Source organism: Grampus griseus (genome assembly GCF_964374135.1).
Source record: "Grampus griseus genome assembly, chromosome: 10".
In the NCBI taxonomy this organism is placed as follows: Eukaryota; Metazoa; Chordata; class Mammalia; order Artiodactyla; family Delphinidae; genus Grampus; species Grampus griseus.
In genome coordinates, this window is record NC_139004.1 from 64,273,426 (window position 1) to 64,297,053 (window position 23,628).

Sequence of the window (23,628 nt, forward strand, 5' to 3'; positions counted from 1 at the left end):
AACAAAAAAAAGAATCTGCCTGCCAATGCACGGGACACGGGTTCGGGCCCTCGTCTGGGAAGATCCCACATGCCACGGAGCAACTAAGCCCGTGTGCCACAACTACTGAGCCTGTAGTCTAGAGCCCACGAGCCACAACTACTGGGCCCACGCACCACAACAACTGAAGTCTGCGCTCCTGGAGCCTATGCTCCACAACAAGAGAAGCCACTGCAGTGAGAAGCCTATGCACTGCAACGAAGAGTAGCCCCCACTTGCTGCAACTAGAGAAAGCCCATGCACAGCAACGAAGACCCAACACAGCCAAAAATAAATAAATTAAATATTTTAAAAATTAAAAAAAAATGATTAAGATAGTGAAGTGAAATAAGTCAGAGAAAGACAAATACCGCAGGATCGCCCTTACATGCAGAGTCTAAAAACAAAAACAAATACAAGCTCACAGATACAGAGGACAGAGATTGGTGGTTGCTAGAGGTGGAGGGTGAGGGGTTGGAGAAATGGGTGGAGAGGGTCAAAAGGCACAAACTTTGAGTTATAAAATAAATAAGTCATGGGGATGTACTGTACAGCATGGTGACTATAGTTAATAATACTGTATTGCATATTTGAAAGTTGCTAAGAGAGTAGACCTTAAAATTTCTCATAATAAGAAAAAAATTTTTGTAACTATGTAAGTTGATGAATATTAATTGGACTTATTGTGGTGATCATTTTGCAGTTATACAAATATTGAATCAAGTTGTACACCTGAAATTAATATGTTATATGTCAATTATATCTCAATTAAAAATTTTAAAAATGGTTAACATGGTAAATTTTATGTGTATTTTACCACAATTAAAAATTTGGAAAAAAAGAGATAAGAGACCAACAGGGACTTCAAATATTGAATTTATTAGATATAATCCATAAAACCACTATGCTTTTTTTCTCTTTTTTCTCTCAGCTTTATTGAGATATAATTGACATATAAAATATATTAATTTAAGGTGTACTATGCTTTTTTTTTTTTTTTTTTGCAGTACGCGGGCCTCTCACTGCTGTGGCCTCTCCCGTTGCGGAGCACAGGCTCCGGACGCGCAGGCTCAGCGGCCATGGCTCACGGGCCCAGCCGCTCCGCGGCATGTGGGATCTTCCCGGACCGGGGCACGAACCCGTGTCCCCTGCATCGGCAGGCGGACTCTCAACCACTGAGCCACCAGGGAAGCCCACTATGCTTATTTTTAAGAAATAAAATATAAGTTTGAAACCTTCATCCAAAAATTTGAAAATTGTTAGAAGTGATAGGTTTGAAAAAGAGCCAATGAGAAAATATAATAAATGAAATTATAAGCTCACTGGACATATTGAGCAGTAGATTGGACATAGCAAAAGAATCAGCGAACTAAGGAGATAAGTCAGATAAAATAAGTCTTGAAGTTCAGAAAGACCAAAAAATGGGAGGCAGGGGGCAAGGGGGACAGGGTAAGAAAGAAGATACAGTGAGAAGTTCTAATATACAGGGAACTGGAGTCACAGAGGATGAGAGAGAGAGAGTAGAGGCAATAACCAAATAATGATTGAGAGTTACCTAAAAATGACTACAGATATTCATAGATTCAAGAAGCCTAACAAATCCCAAGCATGATAAATAAAAAGAGATTCTCTATTAGATTCATTTTAGTAAAACCGCAGAAATTCTAAAAGATGTACATCAGAAGAAAAATGATTCCTGATTTGCAAAAAGGAATGAAGGGCAAAGGAAGTGGTAAACAGTGGGTAACTCAATATTTACTGCATAAAACAAAGTGTGTCTTGTGGGGTTTTAAAATGTAGAATTTAAATATTTAACAAAAATAGTACGTAAGTTGTGAGTGGAGAAATGGTAGTATTCTAAGAAGGAAGGTAAAGATACTGATTAACATTAATATTTGAAAATTAATGATGCACGTTTAATTTCTACTGAACCAGTAGAAGAGTAGAGACTTGTATGTCATCCATAATAGTAGAGTTAGAAAATAATAGGCAATAAAATAGTGGAATTGAGTATAGGGACAAATGAAAAATAGAAAACGGAATGGTAGCTCCCGCCCAAAATTTATCAGTAATTGCATTAAAATTCTTAGAACCAAAAAGGCTTCACTTAAAAAAAAAAAAAAAGGCTTCACTTAAAATGCAAAAATTTCAGATTGGATTTTTAAAAACTAAATATTTCTCTTTCTCTCCCTCCTCTTCCCTTCCTATCCTGAACAATTTATTCCAAAAGCTATTAGGTGAGCATCTGTTTGCACAGGGAAGGAGGCTATGGCAGCCCAGATTGGGGTGTCACAGTCTGAGCCTGGTGAGAAGGGCATCCACATGGTGATTGAGGGGCTGTCCCTTCTGAGATGTCGCAATCCAAGAATAGTTAGGAGGGCATCCATGTGGCAGCAACCCATCACAGGATGTCAGGTCCCAAATGTGGTAAGGAGAGTGCTCAGGACACAAAGGAGCAACGTGGCATGAGGTATCAGAGCCTAGGTGGAGTGAGAAGGGATTTCACATGGGAGAGCTGCCTGGCATGTTTGATCAGAGCCTGAGACAGCTGAGGAAAGCCTCTCCACGGAGAGAGCAGCCTGGCATGAGGTGTCAGAGCCTGAGGGATTTTTTTCTTTTCTTTTTTTAAATAAATTTATTTATTTTATGTCATTCATTTTTTTATTTTTGGCTGCGTTGGGTCTTCATTGCTGCGTGCAGGCTTTTCTCTGGTTGCGGCGAGCAGGGGCTACTCTTCATTGCGGTGCGTGGGCTTCTCATTGAGGTGGCTTCTCTTGTTGCGGAGCACGGGCTCTAGGCGTGCTGGCTTCAGTAGTTGTGGCACACGGGCTCGGTAGTTGTGGCTCATGGGCTCTAGAGCACAGGCTCAGTAGTTGTGGCGCACGGGCTTAGTTGCGCCACGGCATGTGGGATCTTCCCAGACCAGGGCTTGAACCTGTGTCCCCTGCATTGGCAGGAGTATTCTTAACCACTGCGCCATCAGGGAAGCCCATGAGGTGTTTTTTAACAGACCTTCAGGGGCTGTAGATAATGTGATATCAAATATAGCCTAAAATTAACTATCTAACTCATTTAAAGACATGAGAGACAAGATTTAAAATTTCAGGAAATGGGCTTCCCTGGTGGCGCAGTGGTTGAGAGTCCGCCTGCCGATGCGGGGGACGCGGGTTCGTGCCCTGGTCTGGGAGGACCCCGCATGCCGCGGAGCAGCTGGGCCCGTGAGCCATGGCCCCTGAGCTTGTGCGTCTGGAGCCTGTGCTCCACGACGGGAGAGGCCACGGCAGTGAGAGGCCCACGTACCGCAAAAAAAAAAAAAAAAAAAAAATTTCAGGAAAGAGGGACTTCCCTGGCGGTCCAGTGGTTAAGACTCCATGCTTCCACTGCAGGGGGCACAGGTTACATCCCTCGTTGGGGAACTAAGATCCTGCATGCCATGTGGCATGGCAAAAAAAATAAATAAAAATAAAATAAAATTTCAGGAAAGAACTAGAAATTATTAAGCAAAAAAGAGCATAACAGATTTGAAAAGAAGCACATAGAAATTCTAAAATTGAAAAACACATGTACCACAATGTTCATCACAGCTCTATTTACAATAGCCAGGACATGGAAGCAACCTAAGTGTCCATCGACAGATGAGTGGACAAAGAAGATGTGGCACATATATTCAATGGAATATTACTCAGCCATAAAAAGAAATGAAATGGAGTTATTTGTAGTGAGGTGGATGGACCTAGAGACTGTCTTACAGAGTGAAGTAAGTCAGAAAGCGAAAAACAAATACCATATGCTAACACATATATACAGAATCTAAGAAAAAGAAAAAATGGTTCTGAAGAACCTAGGAGCAGGACAGGAATAAAGACACAGACGTAGAGAATGGACTTGAAGACACAGGGAGAGGGAAGGGTAAGCTGGGACAAAGTGAAAGAGTGGCATGGCCATATATACACTACCAAACATAAAATAGGTAGCTAGTGGCAAGCAGCTGCATAGCACAGGGAGATCAGTTTGGTGCTTTGTGTCCACCTAGAGGGGTGGGATAGGGACGGTGGGAGGGAGATGCAAGAGGGAAGAGATATGGGGACATATGTATATGTATAACTGATTCACTTTGTTATAAAGCAGAAACTAACACACCCTTGTAAAGCAATTATACTCCAATAAAGATGTTTAAAAAATAAGTAAATAAAATACAAAGAAAAAAGAAAAACACATTACGGGTAATTGAAATTGATAAGTTGATGGGTAGTTTTAATAGCAAATTAGACACAGCTAGGTAAACTGGAAAATCAAAAGAAATATCTAGAAAGAAGCATGGAGAAATAAGAAGAAAAGAAAAGATAAAGAGTACAGGGTAAGGCACATAAAGCCTGTAAAGGTCCAGCATGTATTTAATTAGATTTCCAGAAGGAGAGAAGAAAGAGAATGTAGCAGAAGTAATATATGAAGAAATAATGCCTGATAATTTTTGCTTTATTTCCAACAATAATCCTCAGAATCAAGGAGACCAAGTACCCCAACAAGGAAAAAAAAAAAGCCATACCTAAATACATCATAGTGAAACCATAGGTCACTCCATTTCTTCTGAGGTGATTCCATGACATTATCTTCTATACACAAAATGTTTAGGAACTGTAATCCACATGGAAATGATCACCCTCCAACCTTCCTGCCAACAACCAGGACTTTTGGCAATGCACTAAAGAGGCATGACATTCATGATATATCCTACTGCACACTTATGAAGTCCATTCCTCCAATAAGTGCAGGAAGTGACCCTTACAAGTATCCTGAGGTTGCCATTCCTACATGGCTTTTTTTTTTTTTTTCTGGCCACACTGTACAGCTTGCAGGATCTTAGTTCCCTAACCAGGGATCAAACCCACGTGACATGCAATAGACACATGGAGTCCTAACCACTGGACCTCCAGGGACTTCCCCCTACATGGCTTTTTGAAAAGTGCTCTGCTCAACATAGATGGACGAAGAGGAAATAACGTGCACTGATGACAAGTGTTGAAGATGCTGAGTTCAAAGCTGCTCATCACTCTCAACTGTAGCTTCAACTGTCTGCTTTATGGATTAGCCATAGTAAGTCGGACTTTCTTCTCCTGTAATAAATTAATAGCAGAAGAATATCTAAAATCTATGGAGGGGGCTTCCCTGGTGGCACAGTGGTTAAGAATCCGCCTGCCAGGGCTTCCCTGGTGGCGCAGTGGTTGAGGGTCCGCCTGCCGATGCAGGGGACGCGGGTTCGTGCCCCGGTCCGGGGACCTCACGTGCCGCGGAGCGGCTGGGCCCATGGGCCATGGCCGCTGGGCCTGTGCGTCCGGAGCCTGTGCTCCACAACGGGAGAGGCCGCGATGGTGAGAGGCCCGCGTACCACAAAAAAAAAAAAAAAAAAAAGAATCCGCCTGCCAATGCAGGGGACACAAGTTCCATCCCTGGCCCAGGAAGATCCCACATGACGCGGAACAACTAAGCCCGTGTGCCACAACTACTGAGCCTGTGCTCTAGAGCCCGTGAGCCACAACTACTGAAGCCCGTGCACAGGCAGTGAGAGGAGAACACATCGAAATGTTCAAGAAACACAGTAGAGGCCAATGTGCTGGAGCAGCAAGCATGAGAGGGGCAGCGGAAGGAGATGAGGACACGGAAGATAGGACCCAGTTTACGAGAACTGGTAGGTCGTGGTAAGGACTAGGCTGTTCATTCTGTGTAGGGTGGTAAGCCACCAGAGTGTTGGAGTATCACGGGCTGATTGACTGCTGAACTGAGAACTGACTTCAGGGGGCCCCAGCAGGAGTACCTTTCTGGAGAGTTGATTGGACCAAGATAGCGGTAGGTTGGGAAGATTGGTTGAGAAATTATCAAATTCAGGAAATGGTAGGTGTTGCTGACAGAGTTCCTAACAAGTTGGCCGTGGGGTGTAAAAGGGTGAGCTACTTATGACACCAGCATTTTTGCCTTGAGAAGTTGGAAGAGGGAAGATTGGTGAAGTTGCTGGTGAGGGGAGAATAGTGGGAGCTTGACATTGGCCATGTAAGCCTGAGATGTCTATTAAGCATCCAAGTGTAAATGTCAGTTAGTTAGATAGATGAGTCTAGAGTTAAAGAGAGGTCCGGGCTTGATATAAAAATGTGGTAATCACGAATGTATCTGAGTGTCCTCACCATCCCAACCTTTGAAAGCCAAACACAGGAACTGAAGAGATACCCACTTATTTTTCAAGACCCAGAAATCAAAATGATGTTGGATAATAATGGCACCCCTCACTATCTGAAATTTCACTGTTCAAATTCGCAATTTAAGCGATTTGGCTATCAAAGGACACTCATTTTTGGATAGCAAAGGATACTTGTTGCTTGATGAGAAGATATTTATAGCCATGAGATTCTATGACTGAATGCAGATAGAAAAGAAATTAAGTCCGTAGGGCTTTCCAATATTTCATGGTCATAAAGATGAAAAGATGCTTAAAAAAAAAAAAAAAAGAGGAGTGGCCAGGGAAAAATCAGGAAAATCAGATTAATATGGTGTTGTGGAAGCAGAGATAAGAAAATTTCAAGGAAAAGAAAGTTATGAGGGGACTTCCCTGGTGGCACAGTGGTTGAGAATCTGCCTGCCAATGCAGGGGACATGGGTTCGAGACCTGGTCTGGGAAGATCCCACATGCCGCGGAGCAACTAAGCCCGTGCACCACAACTACTGAGCCTGCGCTCTAGAGCCCACGAGCCACAACTACTGAAGGCTGCATGCCACAACTACTGAAGCCTGTGTGTCTAGAGCCCATGCTCCACAGCAAGAGAAGCCACTGCAATGAGAAGCCCGCGCACTGCAACGAAGAGTAGCCCCCGCTCGCCGCAACTAGAGAAAGCCTGCACACAGCAACAAAGACCCAACAACGAAGACCCAATGCAGCCAAAAATAAATTAATTAATTTAAAAAAAAAGAGGGGCCTCCCTGGTGGCGCAGTGGTTGAGAGTCCGCCTGCCGATGCAGGGGACACGAGTTCGTGCCCCCGTTCGGGAAGATCCCACATGCCGCGCAGCGGCTAGGCCCGTGAGCCATGGCCGCTGAGCCTGCGCGTCCGGAGCCTGTGCTCCGCAAGGGGAGAAGCCACAACAGTGAGAGCCCCGCGTACCGTAAAACAAACAAACAAACAAAAAAGAAAGTTATGATATGTATTACATACTAAGAGCAGTCAAATAAAATGAGAAATGGCCATTGGATTTAGCAACAATGGAGGGCACTGGTAACCTTGAGAACGGCAATTATGGTGGTTTAGTGAAAATAAAATATGATTAGTTAATCTGATGAAAACTATGAATCTTCTTCCCCTCAAAATGTCTGTGTGTGTGCATATCCATAATTTCACATAGAATTTCACTGGGTTTCACGGACTTCAGAAGCCTATTCATGGCCCCATTAGGTATCTATCAATCTCAATTTTAAAATCCCTGGAAACAATTAATTGTGACGAGTGGAGTGGGGATTAGAAAACTGGATGGAAGGGTAGGTCATGGGCAGGAAAGAAATAATTTGTACCTTACACCTTTATGCTATTCAAATATTTTAAACATCTGCATATCTTACTTTTTCAATAAAAAAGTTAATTAAAACAAAACTTTATTGAAGCTTCTATCAATACATCTTTAATACTTAACTGCGTGTGTGTGTGTGTGTGTGTGTGTGTGTGTGAGAGAGAGAGAGAGAGACAGACAGACAGACAGAGAGAGAGAGAGAGAGATTATGTTATTTTATTTCCTCTAACACATAAAGCTCTTTAATGCTTTAGAACCTTTGCACATTTTTTTTCTTTCTGCCTGGGATGTTTCTCCCCAGTGCACCATTGCATTGCATGCTAATTCCGTCTCCTTTAGGTCTCAGTTCAAGTCTTACCAGTTTAGAGAGGTTTCCTTGTCAGACATTTGTCTCCCAACAGCCATTCTCTGCTTCTTGCCTGATGACTCTGTTGACACGCATTTTGTGAGCACAGCTCCAGAAGTTCTTCCTATTCCCCAGTCCCAGCAGATGAACCTTCGTTGTTTTAAGACTGTCATGGTCATCCCTTGGGATTGGGTAAGGGGTGGTTATGTGGCCAAGTTCTGGTGAGTGAGAAGTTGGGGAAGTATGCTGGGATTTCTGGGGAAAATAATTCTCCCTGATAAAAAGGAGCAGCAGGGAGAAGACCTCCATGTGGTTGAGTTAGTTTCAGATGTCTGGAGTTGTAGCAGCCATGTAGAAAACCATGAGAATTGCAGAGAAGCCAACCAAGGTTCCAACATCCTCATAGTTAATTAAATGATCCAACCCTGCTACCACCTATGTCCAGACTTCTTTTAGGTGAGTTAATGAATGTCTTCCCTGCTTACACCATCTTTGGTGAAAAAGCTCCTACTGACCCACTCTCCCTAGCCACTCAATTCAAAGGAGATTATGTTTGCCCCACTCCCTGCCTGCAGCTGGTGCTCTCTCTGACCTGTATCTGCTTCTTTTATGACACATATCATGACTTTCAGTTTACATATATACATATGCATATTTATATTCAAATATACTGTGTATATATACGTATACGTATTTGCCTGTCATTATCTTGTCTCTTTCTCAAGGAATACAAGTTCCTTAAGGACAGGGACTTTTCTATCTTGGTCACCGTTGTACTCTAGCACCTAGCATGTTGCCTGGCTCAATAAGCGTCTGTTGAATAAATGAAAAGCTGAAGGAATGATGGGATGGATGAACAAACATACCAGTCCTCCCCCGCTAACTGAACATTCCTTGAGGATGGTGTACATGTCCCATATCCTCAAAATGTAAAACACAATACCTGGCACTTAACCTATACATAATAAATCATTGTTAAATTAGTTAATACTGTCTCTGATTGCCAACAGTATCTCTATGTTATGCAGGCTTCTGGCCTAACCAAAGAGTAGAAGGGAAGGTTAAAAAAATCAGGAAAACCAAAGATGTACAATTGATAGACCAACTTTCATTCCACTGCAGCTGTTTTCCTTTATTCCATTTGGGTATACATATTAGTGAACTTGAACTGATTCATACAACTTTAGGTAACTAGAGTATAATATACTATGATATCTAAGAAAAAAATATTTGTACTCATGCATAATCTCTTATTCTTCATTTCAGTATCTTTCTTATTTTATGTAAGGATTTTAAACGCTGTATATATAAACACCATATTTTAAAAAAAGGAAAAAAAAAAGAGACAGCTACAAAGGAAGTAGAAGAAACATATACTTCTCTCCCAGGATTTTAAGATTCATGAAATGGTCTAAGTCAGCTCTATTTTAAATTTCAAACAAACAACCACACAAAACCAACCAGGTCCAATAGCAAACTGTCTATTGGTTAACAGTACAAATTCTGGGGATGGACTGACTCAATTCAAAGGCTCCACAACTAAAAATATCAGCAGCCTTCAGCAAATTACTTAACCCTGCTCTGAGCCTCAGTTTCCCCATTTGTAAAACAGAAACACTGTTAATGGATACAACTAGAATTACTGAGGAGATAAATGACATAACAAACCTACAGTACTTAGTGACAGACCCATAGTAAGAGCTCAGAAATGTGAACTGTATTATTTTTATTCAAATGTAAGTTTTTATCACTCATCAAATTTCTCCTCAAATCTAGTATATATTTTTTGTTTATATTTACCTAGAATTCTACTTAGCTAAGAAATTATTCATATTCATGAGACAAATTATCTATGATTAACTATAACTACATTTTTATGATATAAACTCTCAAGAATATCTTCAACAGTTTACCGATTACTGACCTTGTTAAAAAAATCAATAAACCTTAGATGACTCTTTTCCCAATATTTATTACAGTCAGCCAGCAGCATCATGGCCAAGTGAGGAGGTAGCTAGCACAGTCAAGTTCAAGGAAGTAGTCAGCATGCCCAAAGATTGGTTACTTACAGGGGAATCGAGCAAGTAAGTAAATATTTTGAGGGTAATATAAGCCAGGTTTCTCATTGTTAGAGAAGGAAGTTACAAATATAAAAAGGGGAACCTTGTGGTGTTTGACAGGAATTGAAGGTATTGATGTGAACACATGGCTTTCAATAGATTAAAAAAAATAGAAATATATAGTTGTGTGTGCATTTATATGTGTGTTTGGGTATATAGTGATAGCTCATTAGCAGTGAATACACATAGTGTCCAGATCTTGGTTTCTAAACACTAAAAGGAAGCAGAGCTCCTTGGAGAAATGGCTGGTTCCAGGGCTGGGGCATGGAAAGTACAAGATGAGAATGGTACATCTTGTTATGTTACAAAGTAAGGAAATACTCAAAGAATGATGGGAACATGTCAAAAGGACAGAGAACCCAGTCTGGAGGGGGTACCACTGGGCATATCTGGGACAAACAGCATCAAATAAATAATCATGGTAATGGATCATAACCCATTGAACAAAATAGGAATCCATGGATGCATAATGATATAAATAAATGAATTAATGGGAAAGTGGAGAGAAGAGAAAGTGCTTCTCTATGTCAACTATAAATGTAGAGAGAGTGATGGGATCAGAAAAATCACCATTTGACAACCACCGTAGTAACAATTGATTCAGACAAGAATCATCAATAGATGCTAAAAATAGCAGAGGAGTTTTGTAGAGAACTGAGATATCCACCTGGTTTCAAAGCATCTTCCCATTAGATACCTACTAATTACAAAAGGAATAGTAATAACTTCATAGTGAAGGAGACATGCAGACACCACCTTAACCAAGTGATCAAAGGCAACAACGCCTTGGGGCTTCCCTGGTGGCACAGTGGTTAAGAATCCGACTGCTAATGCAGGGGACACAGGTTTGAGCCCTGGTCTGGAAAGATCCTACATGCTGTGGAACAACTAAGCCTGTGCACCACAACTACGGAGCCCGTGCACCACAACTACTGAGCCTGTGCTCTAGAGCCTGAGAGCCACAACTACTGAAGCCCACGTGCCTAGAGCCCATGCTCCACAAGAAGAGAAGCCACCGCAATGAGAAGCCCATGCACTGCAATGAAGACCCGTGCGCAGCAACAAAGACCCAATGCAGCCAAAAATAAATAAATAAATATTTTTTTAAAAAGGGCAACAAGGCCAGTTATGGGATAAATCAGCATGGCATGCCACACGATGAGGATAGTTCACTTCTGTGACATTCCTGCCAAAATGCTTGACTTAAATCTGATCACCTGGAAACATCAGACAAATCCAAGCTGAGAAGCAATCTACAAAGTCACTGGCCTGTGCTTTTAAAACCTATTCAGGTTGTGACAGATAAGGAAAGACTTAGGAACTGTTCCAGATTGAAGGAGACTAAAGAGACATGGCAAACATATGTAACACATGATCCTGTACATTATTGAGACAACTGGCAGAATTTGAACAACGTTTGTGGATTAAATGATAGTATTACCTCAATGTGAAATCAAAATTCTTCATTTTGATGGTTATGTGGAGGAGATCTTCCTTATTTTTAGGAAATACATACTAAAGTATTTAGGGGTAATTGGGCATCACGTCTGCCAACTTTTAGAAGAGAAAGAAAATGTAAAGTAAATGTGATAAAGTATCAACAAGAGGGGAAATTGGAAAATGATATACAGGAATTCTTTGCACTCTTTTTTTAAAAAATTTATTTATTATTTACTTTTGGCTGCGTTGGGTCTTCGTGGCTGGACACAGGCTTTCTCTAGTTGTGGCAAGCAGGGGCTACTCTTCATTGCGGTTCATGGACTTCTCATTGCGGTGGCTTCTCTTGTTGTGGAGCACGGGCTTTACACACGCAGGCTCAGTAGTTGTGGCTCATGGGCTCTAGAGTGCAGGCTCAGTAGTTGTGGCAATCGGGCTTAGTTGTTCTGCAGCATGTGGGATCTTCCCGGACCAGGGCTCAAACCCGTGTCCCCTGCATTGGCAGGCGGATTCTTAACCACTGCACCGCCAGGGAAGCCCTGCACTCTTCTTTATACTTTTCTGTTAGCGAAATTATTTCAACAATTTAAAAAACATACTTAGATATAGTTCACACTACAGTCGAAGCCTTATGACAATTTTTTTTATATAACAGTAGGGATAAAGATCAAACCAGGTTTAATAATTTGTTAATATGTGCTGACCAGAGTTATGGCTCCAAGGTCATTTCCAGTCATTCTCTAATAAAAGTAGAGAGGACAGTGGCATTGAAACATACACTACAATACATTCAGAAGGATAGTGGTGACATTACTTCTGGATCCCTGGTGAGTCTTATTGGGTTGGCCAAAACGTGACTTAGGTTTCTAAGTAAAAATAAAAGACACATTTTTTCATTTTCACCAAGAACTTTATTGAATAACGCATTCACCTTTTTGTTCCACTACCTTCTGCCATTTTCCAGGCAACTTCATAATTCCATCTTCCCCAAACTTTTTATCTTTTTGAGCAAAGAACCGTTCCAGGTGTCTTTTACAGTCTTCCAGGGAATTGAAATTTTTTCCATTAAGAGAATTTTATAAAGACCGAAGTAAATGGAAATCCAAAGGTACAAGGTCTGGTGAATATGGCGGATGAATCAGAACTTCCCAGCCAAGCTGTAACAGTTTTTGCCTGATCATCATAGAAACATGCAGTCTTCCTTTATCCTGATGGAAGATTATGCGTTTTCTGTTGACTAATTCTAGATACTTTTCGTCAAGTGCTGCTTTCAGTTGGTCTAATTGGAGCAGTACTTGTTGGAATTAATCATTTGGTTTTCCAGAAGGAGCTCATAATAGAGGACTGCCTTCCAATCCCACCATATACACAACATCATCTTCTTTGGACGAAGACCGGCTTTTGGTGTGGTTGGGGGTGGTTCATTTCACTTGCCCCACAATCTCTTCCATTCCACATTACTGTACAGTATCCACTTTTCATCGTCCTTCACAATTTGTTTTAAAAATGGAATGTTTTCGTTACACTTAAGTAGAGTATCACATGCGGAAATATGGTCAAGAAGGTTTTCTTTGCTTAACTTATGCGGAACCCAAACATCAAAGCAATTCACATAACCAGGCTGGTGCAAATGATTTTCAATGCTTGATTTGGATATTTTGAATATGTTGGCTAGCTCCTGTGTGTATAACGTTGATTGTTCTCAATTAATGTCCCGATTTGATTGTTATCAACTTCAACTGGTCTACCTGACCGTGGAGCATCATGCAGTGAGAAATCTCCAGCACAAAACTTCACAAACTAGTTTTGACACGTTTGATCAGTCATAGCACCTTCTCCATACACTGTATAAATCTTTTTGTGTTCCAGTTGCACTTTTACCTTTCTTGAAATAATAAAGCATAATATGCCAAAAATGTTGCTTTTTTCTTCCATCTTCAATATTAAAATGGCTACACAAAAATTCACCAATTTTGATAAGTTTTCTTCTAAATGCATGCTGATATGATAGTTGTCACAATACAGTCTAACAAAACTGTTTCAAATGAAGTTAAAGACAACTAAGCGCCACTAGAGCCATCTTATGGAAAACATCAAATGAACTTTTTGGCCAACCAAATAGCTGGAAGAAACTGGGGAAGACTCATTGCTCAGTAGGCCTCCTGGAACCCGAAGGAACCAGAGTTTTGAAAAGACAGTCTAAAGACCAGGGACCTGGAGAAGTTTCCTTCACCTGAGGAACTTTAGGACGCAGTCTGGATTAAAGTAGAATTCAGTAAATATCAGTTTTAAAAAAATTTACTGGAGGGTGATGTACTTACAGAAATGCATATAAATTTTAAGTGTAGAGCTTGCCAGATTATGCCAAAGAGGACCCCCTGTGTAACCACCACCCAGCTTATGAACTGGAGACAGCCAGAAGCTCCTCTCCACACCTTCTCCAATCATTACTGCTTCCCAGAGATTCTCTGACTTACTGCACCAGAGATTCATTTTACCAGTTCTAATAATACTTTCAACTGCTCAGGGGTTTCAGCATTAAATTTTACTTTTAAAATTCAATTTTCTTTTGTTTTTCTGCATACGAATATGTACCTTCACACCCAAGGTAGAAATTCTGAACATTCACTATGTCTTTTAAAGCTTTAACAATGGCATAGTTCAGTTCTGCAAAAGCCATTTAACAAGGATGAATTTCACAGCTCAACTTTAAAAGTTCTTTCCCTTGGCAGTCACTCTGGAAAGAAAAGACTCCATTAGCCAATTCATGCTCATTCCATAAAGTTATTAGACATCTACAATGGGCCATAGTAATATACTAAGGTCTTAGTAGCATAAGGAAATTATTCTGTTCCCATGTCACATCAGCTAAATGAAGTTAAAATGAGCCATTGCCTACTTAAACACAAGTTAAACATAATTACTGGTTTCAAACTCAGCCTAAGTAACCAAGTATTATTTGCAGTCAGTGACTCTTGACTAACAGCCACTACCACTAATTAACTTAGGTAAGATGAAAATGGCAAAATTGGACAACTGGTCACAGCAGAAGGGTGTTCCCACATATGAATCCCTCCTGGTTCTCTGCTTCTCCTAGGAAGGGTTAAGACAAAACCCCATTTTTTGGCGGTACGCGGGCCTCTCACTGCTGTGGCCTCTCCCGCCGCAGAGCACAGGCTCCGGACGCGCAGGCTCAGCGGCCATGGCTCACGGTCCCAGCCGCTCCGCGGCATGTGGGATCCTCCCGGACCGGGGCACGAACCCGCGTCCCCTGCATCGGCAGGCGGACTCTCAACCGCTGCGCCACCAGGGAAGCCCGCCCATAAACTTTTGAGCAAATATAAAGGCAAAAGTCAGAAAAAGAATCCTATCTGGTAGTACACCACCAAGAGAGTGAACAAACCATATGATTTTTCAAGGTTAACTGTTAGCCAGAAAGATTCATAACAGTCTTCAACAACAGTAAAGACAATATCTTGTATAAATCTATTTGTCCTAAGATCCAATGAAGGCTCTCTAGCTACGTATATCCTGCTCGAAGCCTCATTCTGTAGCTATAGCAGCCATACTTACAGAACATCTAACCGATGCCCATCAATGAAGTACGATCTGTAAAAAAAATCTGGCTCCCTAGATCTACCAGGCAGTTAGATACATCATTGGCAACTATTTTGAGCAGCTGAAATTCTAAGGACCATACTTTTTTTTTTTTTTTTAATTTGGTAATGAGTCTTAAATGAATGATAAGTCAGGTCTAAAAGAAACGCATTCCTGCTTCGTGAGAATCTGACCGAAGTACTATAGAGAGTCCTGGGGGAAAGAAATACAGTAGTGAACGCTGCTGACCTCTAGTGCTGAATAGAAGAATTACATGTCCCACTCAAAAGACCCAAAGGACAGAGGTCTGGCACCAAAAAACCTCTGACTAGCTGGTCACTGATTTCCCCGGTGTGAAGGCAAAAAGGAGCGAAGTTTAAATCTTTTACATTCATTGTGATCATTGCTATGTTTTGATGTAGTGTTATCATCTCATATATATGTATTTTTTCTGTTTACCATGCTTTTTCTTTGCTTCTCTTAATATCCTGCCTTCTGTTCAATTATTAGTTTTATTTCCCTTTGAGTGGCTTGGAGAACTATATTTCTATTTCTTTAGTAGTTATATTTACATTCCTTTTATACTCTAAATAAAAATTTCTAACAAAATCCTAAGTTATTCACCTTCTTATCTTCCTCCTAAATAAGACCTTAGTCCTCCTTCTGAATCAGGGGTGGGCATTATTTCCCTAAGCGTTGGTTCATTTGCTCATGATGTGCTTATTCAATAACTGCATTTTTATTTTCTAGGATTTCTAACTGGTTCTTTAAATATCTACCATTACCATTTCATTTCTGACCATTTTTATTTCACAATTTCTTATTCTTCTAGAAAAGGTATCCTTCCTTTATGTCTTTGAGTGTTCTAAACATATTTGTTTTAGGGTTTTTTTAAACTTTATTTTTTGGCCACACCACGAGGCATGTGGGTTCTTAGTTCCCCGATCAGTGATCGAACCCGCACCCCCTGCATTGGAAGTGCAGAGTCATAGCCACTGGACTGCCAGGGAAGTCTCTAAACATATTTATTTTAAAGTTATTATCAGTTCGCTCCACTATTTTCATTTCAATTACAGTGAATTCATCTCTTGATGCTGATTTTGTTGGTTATCTTTCTTTTGGCTAGGTTTTCTTGTATGTTTTGGAAGCTTAACTTCTAAGCTTTTCATGAATGGAAAAAGTTTCCCCATACATGTTATCTTTCCTTCCCTCATGGTTTTGTGGTACCCTCTACCCAATTCTCCAGGAACGCCAACCAGAAACAAGTCTTACATTAGTAATTTGAGACTCTGTTCGCACCATGAAATTTGGGAGACAGGAGTTCCAGGCACTAAGTGAAAGGGTAGCTGGACTTAGGTCTGGATTCAATGTTGTGTCTGCTTCCTAAGTATTCAACTTCATATAAACTATGTCTTCATGCACAGATGGGATGTAGTTTTGTCAATCTCTATTGAGTTTAGGGAGCCCTACCTAAATTCCTAATTGCAAGCAGCAATCCAGGCCCCAGTTAGCCACATTCCACGGTTTTACCCACCCCTTCAATCTGTTACCTTTTAAGTTAAAAACTCCAGACTGCCTCTGTTTCTGGATCCATAGCTCAGCAAGATTACAGCTCCTTGTTCCTGGTCAACAAAAGAGTTTATCTTATTTTTGAATATGGATATGTAATTTCAATCTTTTCTTGTTAATTCTACCATGTGTTTTGAGCAAAGGGAGTGGTATCAAAGTGTGTACTATCTTGACCAGAAATCGGTTTCCTTCACTTTTCTAAAAAAGCCTATATGTTGGTCCTGTGGTACTACCATGGTTAACAGTGATGGCTAAAAAGCAGCCTGGGAGCTACACATTCTCTTTCCAGTTTTACCAATAAATATTTTATAAGGTTGGGGATAACTGACTTGTACAATTTGGCCAATGACATTAACTAGAGCTTCTGTCAGAAGTAATTGATTTTATAACTGTGTTTACTGCATACCTAAACACATGATACTTCATTACCCAAATTCCCCTATCTTTGCACTTTGAGGTCCAAAAAATTAACCCATGGGAAGTCAACAGATAAATAAACTATATTCATATTTTTATGTTGCAATGATACCAAACTTAAAATATTGGTGCAAAGGACAGGGATAAGATTCAAATTTACCCAAAAGAATTTATCTATAGTTAAGAATTATAAAAATTATATTAAGGATTTACCAGCTTTTTTAAAGTATGTTATTTGTTTTGTGACTGTGCTGAATAAAAGGAATCTTATAGAAATGCACCCCGGAATTTTTACAGATTAAATGGTATAATCTGATTAAAAGAATCTGGGGTGGTGGACATTGGCTGATGGGGATTTATAGATGAGGCAGTTTTGGCTTTGAGTTGATAATTGTTAAAACTAGGTGGGAAAGATGGGGACTATGGGTGTTCATTGTATTGACAGGAACTATGCAGGTGCAGGTCTGGAATTTTAACCTATGCAAGCTAAACTGGTAGCTACCCTATTACTATTCCATTGATGATGGCAGAAGACACAAGCCCCCAGTCAGACACAAAGGATGTTAATCACAGCAAAAGCAGTTGCCAGACATTCATATTGGTTTGCAACAGTTCTCCTGCCCCAAACTTCCTGGGTGCGACACAAAGGGCTGACCACCTTTGTATGCTCACATAATGGATTTCATTACCACAGAGGAACACTGAGCTTGGTAGATTCAGTTTTTTTAGTAAGTGGAAGCTAAGTCTGTCCTTTGTCATGGGGGAGATAATACTTCTTCCCTCAGGGTTGCTTGCTGAAAACACAATCCTGAGAAATAGCCCAGGTAAAGAGCAGTCAGGGCCTTGCACTCTTGATTTACCCAACAAGAACTTGCAGGGGTGCTCAGGGTCCATGGCAGATTGCCTCACCTAACACACACTATCTCTTTACTTGTGTATGTTTGAAATTATTCATAATAGAAAATAAATTTTAAAAAGAAATGTACATCTGAGTTGAATATATTTGAAAAGGTATGCACAGCTGCCAGCATAGGTGTGTTAACAGCTACCATTATAACCATATTTCTTTCTCAGAAGCCCTACATATTCCAAATACTTCATTTCTACTTTTTATTATCATGAAAGGAATGCATACTTTTGGCTCCCCAAAAGTAAACCACATAGAAGAGTATTAACTGAAAACTGAGAGACTCTGACCTAGCTGTACAGTTAAGAATTCTGATATATCCCTTCAGAAATGTCCTGTGCTTACATAAGCATACGTATAAACATGTTTTTTTTTTAAAAAAATGTCACTTGGTGGAATCTAAAGAAATGGTACAAATCAACTTATTTGCAAAACGGAAACAGAGTCACAGATGTAGAGAGCAGACTTACGGTTGCCAAGGGGGAAAGTGGCGGGGAGGGATGAATTGGTATATTGACATATACAAACTACTATATAATATAAAATAGATAACTAATAAGAACCTACTGTATAGCACAGGGAACTCAACACTCTGTAATGACCTATAATGGGAAAAGAATCTAAAAAAGAGTAGACATGTGTATGTGTATAGCTGATTCACTGTGCTGCACAGCAGAAACTGACACAGCATTGTAAATCAACTATACTCCAATAAAAATTGATAAAAAGATAAAAATTAAAAATGCACTTGAGGACTTCCCTGGTGGCGCAGTGTTAAGAGTCCACCTGCCGGGCTTCCCTGGTGGCGCAGTGGTTGAGAGTCCGCCTGCCGATGCAGGGGACACGGGTTCGTGCCCCGGTCCGGGAAGATCCCACATGCCGCGGAGCTGCTGGGCCCATGAGCCATGGCCACTGAGCCTGCGCGTCCAGAGCCTGTGCTCCGCAACGGGAGAGGCCACAACAGTGAGAGACCCACGTACCACAAAAAAAAAAAAAAAAAAAAAAGAATCCACCTGCCAATGCAGGAGACATGGGTTCGAGCCCTGGTCTGGGAAGACCCCACATGCCGCGGAGCAACTAAGTCCATGCGCCACAACTACTGAGCCTACGCTCTAGAGCCTGCGCACCTAGAGCCCATGCTCCGCTACAAGAGAAGCCACTGCGATGAGAAGCCCGAGCACTGCATTGAAGAGCAGCCCTCACTCACCACAACTAGAGAAAGCCCAAGCACAGCAACAAAGACCCAACGCAGCCAAAAAAAAAAAGTACTTGGAATCATAAACGTACTGGTTATAGCAGTTGCTTTTTTTACTCGACATTTCCTGTATATTTTCCATGTCTGTACACTATATCTAACTCATCCTTTTAAACTGCTGCTTCCTCCTTCATTTAATTAATGTTATTATGGACTGAATTATATCCATATGTTGAAATTTATATGTTGAATACCTAACCTTCAATGTGACTGTGTTTGGAGATGGGGCCTTTAGGGAGGTAACTGAGGTTAAATGAGGTCCTCTGATTGGGGCCCTAATATGATAGGTGTCCTTATATGAGGAAGCAACACCGGAGACCTCTCTCTCTCCAAGCAACCACAGAAGAAAAGCCATGTGAGGACACTGTCTACAGGTTGTGAGTAGAGGTCTCACCAGAAACCAACTCTGATGGCACATTGATCTTGGACCCATAGCCTCCAGAACTATGAGAAAACAAATTTCTGTTGTTTAAGTCACCCAGTCTTTGGTGCTTTGCTCTGACAGCCCAAGCAGACTAATACAGATTTTTTGGCCGTGCCACACAGCATGTGGGATCTTAGTTCCCCAACCAGGGACTGAACCTGCGCCCCCTGCATTGGAAGTGTGGAGTCTTAACCACTGGACTGCCAGGGAAGTCCCAGATATATTCTATTTCATTCAATTAGTCTCCTAATAAGAGATGTGTAGGGTTTTTTTTAACATTAAGTATAAGGCACCAATGATTTTCTCACACATTCATGATGATGGTTAGATACACTCTTAGAACTGAAATGGGTCAAAGGGAATGCACATCTTAAATCTGATACTGCCAAACCACCCTTTAAAAAAGTACTACCAATTTCTGTCCCCCCAATAGGAGTGCTTGTTTCCCTAAACTGGAACCAGCCTCCCAGGTGAAAGTGCTCACTCATTCAACAACACGTATTCAGTACTTATTTCTGAATAGGACCAGGCACTGTGCAATGTGCTTAGGATACAGTGGTGAACAAAGGATTAAGTTCTTTCTCTCAAGGATCTGTATTCTAGGGAGAAACAGTTGGTAAGAATACACACATAAATCCACAAGGCGGTCTGGGAAGCTGTCTCGGAGATAACATCTGAGCAGAGACCCAGATGGAGACAGAAAACAAATCTTACCAATACTTGAAGAAAGAATGCTAAGAGTGTTTCATGGTTTTAATTGTCTTTTAAAAATAAGCAAAGTTGGGGGACTTCCCTGGCGGTTCGGTGGTTAAGACTCCGCACTTCCAGTGCAGGAGCGTGTTCTATCCCTGTTCGGGGAACTATGATCCCACACGCCACGCAGAGCGGCCAAAAAAAAAAAAAAAAAACCGCAAAGTTGGGAGTTCCCTGGTGGGCTAGTGGTTAGGATTTGGCGCTTTCACTGGAAACTGAGATCCTGTAAGCCTGAGAGGTGCGGCCAAAAAGAAAAAAAAGCGAAGTTGCAATTCTATTCCTCTGTATACACCAAAAGAATTGAAAACAAACAGGTATTCAAATACTTGTACACCAATGTTCACAGCAGCACTATTCTCAATAGGGCTACCACACACAGAAGAATAAACTAATAGAAGCTCAAAGTAGAGCCTTGAAGAATGAGTAGGAAACATCAGAAGAAGTGGAGAAGTTTCTAGACAGAGATGTTAGCAAAGAATGAAATCTAGGGACTGGACAGGGATGAGAAAAATAAGGCAGTAATGACTAGGAAGTAAGATATAAAATATATGGGAGGGAAGGGAAAAGATAGACACTAACTGGCACTCACTTTGATATAAAATGGATCATTCTATCAGCCTCACCAGATACAGCCATTCATTAAGAGTCCAAGGTTCAAGAATAGGAAAAGACCTTCAGGGACAAAACTAAAAACATAAGATGTGCAAGAAGGAAAAAGTTTAGAATGTTCTACTTGTGCCTCTTGCAGTGCTGCCTCTAGCTTTTGATTTAAGACTTATTTGTATGCTTTTCTCATCCTCTCTTGCAGATTAGAATTTCCTTTGGAGCGGAGACCACGTCTTTATCACTTAACATTCACAACAGCACTTCAAACAAAATCTGAATGAAGCTGAATCTATTATCTCCAACTTAATCATATTAACAGAGCATAATCCCTCCAGTCATTCCGGTACAAAGTCAGGTCTCCACACACCTGTGGCCAGGGACCAGCCTGGAGCTCTACAATCACCCTCTCCTTATCTTTCTTGTCTTTTTCACCGCTGAGCACAGTTCAACCCCTCATTACACTCATCTAATTAGTATCCTAGCTAATATTTTCCCAGCCAACTCTACCCTCACACTTCCAGAATAACGTCCCTAAAATACAGTATTTTACTCTCCTTAGAACCATAAAAATGTTACAAAAAATAATTGATTAAAAATAAAGTCAAAATCCTAGCGTAGCATTCCTGACTCTGCTTTTTCTGCTCTATCTCCTCTAAAGAACATTCACATACCCAGCCCTCTCTTCACACTGAACTATTGAATAGTTTTAGGATTTGCCCTTTGTTCCACCTGGATGCCCTTGCTCACATGGTTCTCTCTGCCCCTGGAATACTTTATACTTCCTCCCCAGCATTTATAACTTTCTTTTTGCTTTATGCAGGTTTTCATCTTCTCTACTAGGCCTTAAGACCCTTGGGGGCAGGGTCTTTGCATCCTCCACACCTGCCTATCAACTGCTATATATCAATATCCGTGCAAGGATCATCCCCACACGTCATAGCACCACGCCCTGCTCAAAATAGAGAATAATTTAAATGAATGATGGTCCATGCTCCCCTCCCTCACCCTTCTGTCCAATGCAGAGAGAAAGTAAATAACAAATAGTTGTTGAATTTAATTGTTTGGACAAAAATGAAGGGATATGGCCACATCTTAAAAGCATATTCTAGGTCTTTCCAGCTCTAAAATCCTGACCCAGCTTCCGAGGTATCCCCCACCGAGATCTCTCCTTTTGAAATTGGATTCCACTGAACGCACACAGGAGCCTCACCTGGAGGACTGCTGCATATAACGTGGATAAGGCCCTTTCTCACTTCTGAGACGTGAGGGCGGAGGGGGAGGGGGCGGGACCTTCAGACCTGCCCAACAGCACTCCGAGCTTCAAGTGCCACCTTGTCCTTTCCCTAGCGTTGTACCGTTTACAACGCGCCATCACGTAGATTTCATCCTCGTAACAATCTCGTGAGGCAGAAATTCTCATCTCCCTAAAGAAACAAAATCAGAGATGGAGAAGAGAAGAGGCGTGGCAACGAGCCGCGGCGAGGAAGGCGGGTGGAAGCCCGGAGCGCGAGCTGGATTTCGTTCCTGGCTCAGCCCTGATCCGGCCTGTTCACTCGCAGCGGGAGGAGCGGGTCAGGCGCGCAGAGGACCCGAACGCCCTGCCGCTCTCACACTCCAGATGCTAACTCTCTGCGAGAGCCCAGACGCTCAGACTCGCTCCCTCAGAGCCCCCCAGGGCCCCCAGCGCGCCCGCCCCCTTCGTGACCCTGCCGGAAGTCCCGCCTCGCCCGCCGCGGCCGTCCCCCATTGGGCTCCGCGCCGGGGTCTCACCGCCGGTTGGCTGCTCGACGGCGTGAGCCCTTGGCTGCCACTGCGGGCCCCAGGCGAGGGACCACATAGAGAGCCGCAGAGACGCGGGGTCCACCGCGGGAGGCGACGCTGGGGCCGCAGGGCGGGAGTGCCGCCGGCCGGCGGGACTTCCGCCACGGGACCCGGAAGGGGCCGCGCCGCCGCTGGTGGGAGTTGTAGTCCGGCCGTGGTTGGGGGGGGCCCGCGGCTCATGCGCGGTGCACCGAGGCTTGTTTCACATCTGTAACAACAGGTGAATTGGGCTTTTGATTCTCCCTTTTCGTGCCCCATTGAGGAGCTTCCCGCGGCCGTGGGTGGTCAGCGCGAGGAGGGGTCCGGGTCCGACCGCCGGCTTGGCGGAGAGTGGGGCGGAGAAGCGGGCGGGCCGGAGGAGCAGGCCGGGCATCCGAGGCCTGCCCGGGAAGCCGGCCGGGCCGAGCCGTGAGCAACCAGGCCTCGGCCTGCTGTTGCCATGGAGCCGGGGCGGGGGCGGGGGCCCGACCGGTCCGCCAGGGCTGGCTTCGTAGCCAGGGGCACCGCGGGGGCCGCGGGAGAGGCCGCTTCATTGGCGCAACGACGCCTCCGCCTCAGGGGATGCTCTGTTTCCCGAGGCAGGGCCTGGAGGAAGCCCCCGGAGTGCCCTGGGACCTTTGTCTGCCCCCGTGCCGCCTGGACTGTTCGTCCACAAAGAGGCCTGATGCATTCTGGCCCCCCTGGTTTGCCCCCTTTTGCACCGACCTTGTCACTGGGGGAGGCCAAGGGGTGAGGTGTTCTTTGTTTGCTGGTGGTGACTTGCCCCGTTTCGCAGGGGAAGACCTAATGCATGTTGGGTCCTTTGTTTGCA

General features: G+C 42.5%; 1 protein-coding gene across 2 annotated transcripts in view; it reads left to right on the forward strand.

Annotated features, from left to right (window-relative positions):
• Positions 1–22,974: 22,974 nt before the first annotated feature.
• The window catches only part of DHX30 (DExH-box helicase 30), a 30,484-nt gene continuing 29,830 nt past the window's right edge, over positions 22,975–23,628 (forward strand). Inside the window, exon 1 of one of the 2 annotated variants that reach the window (XM_082664910.1) lies at positions 22,975–23,037. The gene's annotated coding sequence lies outside the window, so the exon portion shown is untranslated. The remainder of the gene's footprint in view (positions 23,038–23,628) is intronic. The other variant, XM_082664911.1, reaches the window with a different exon arrangement.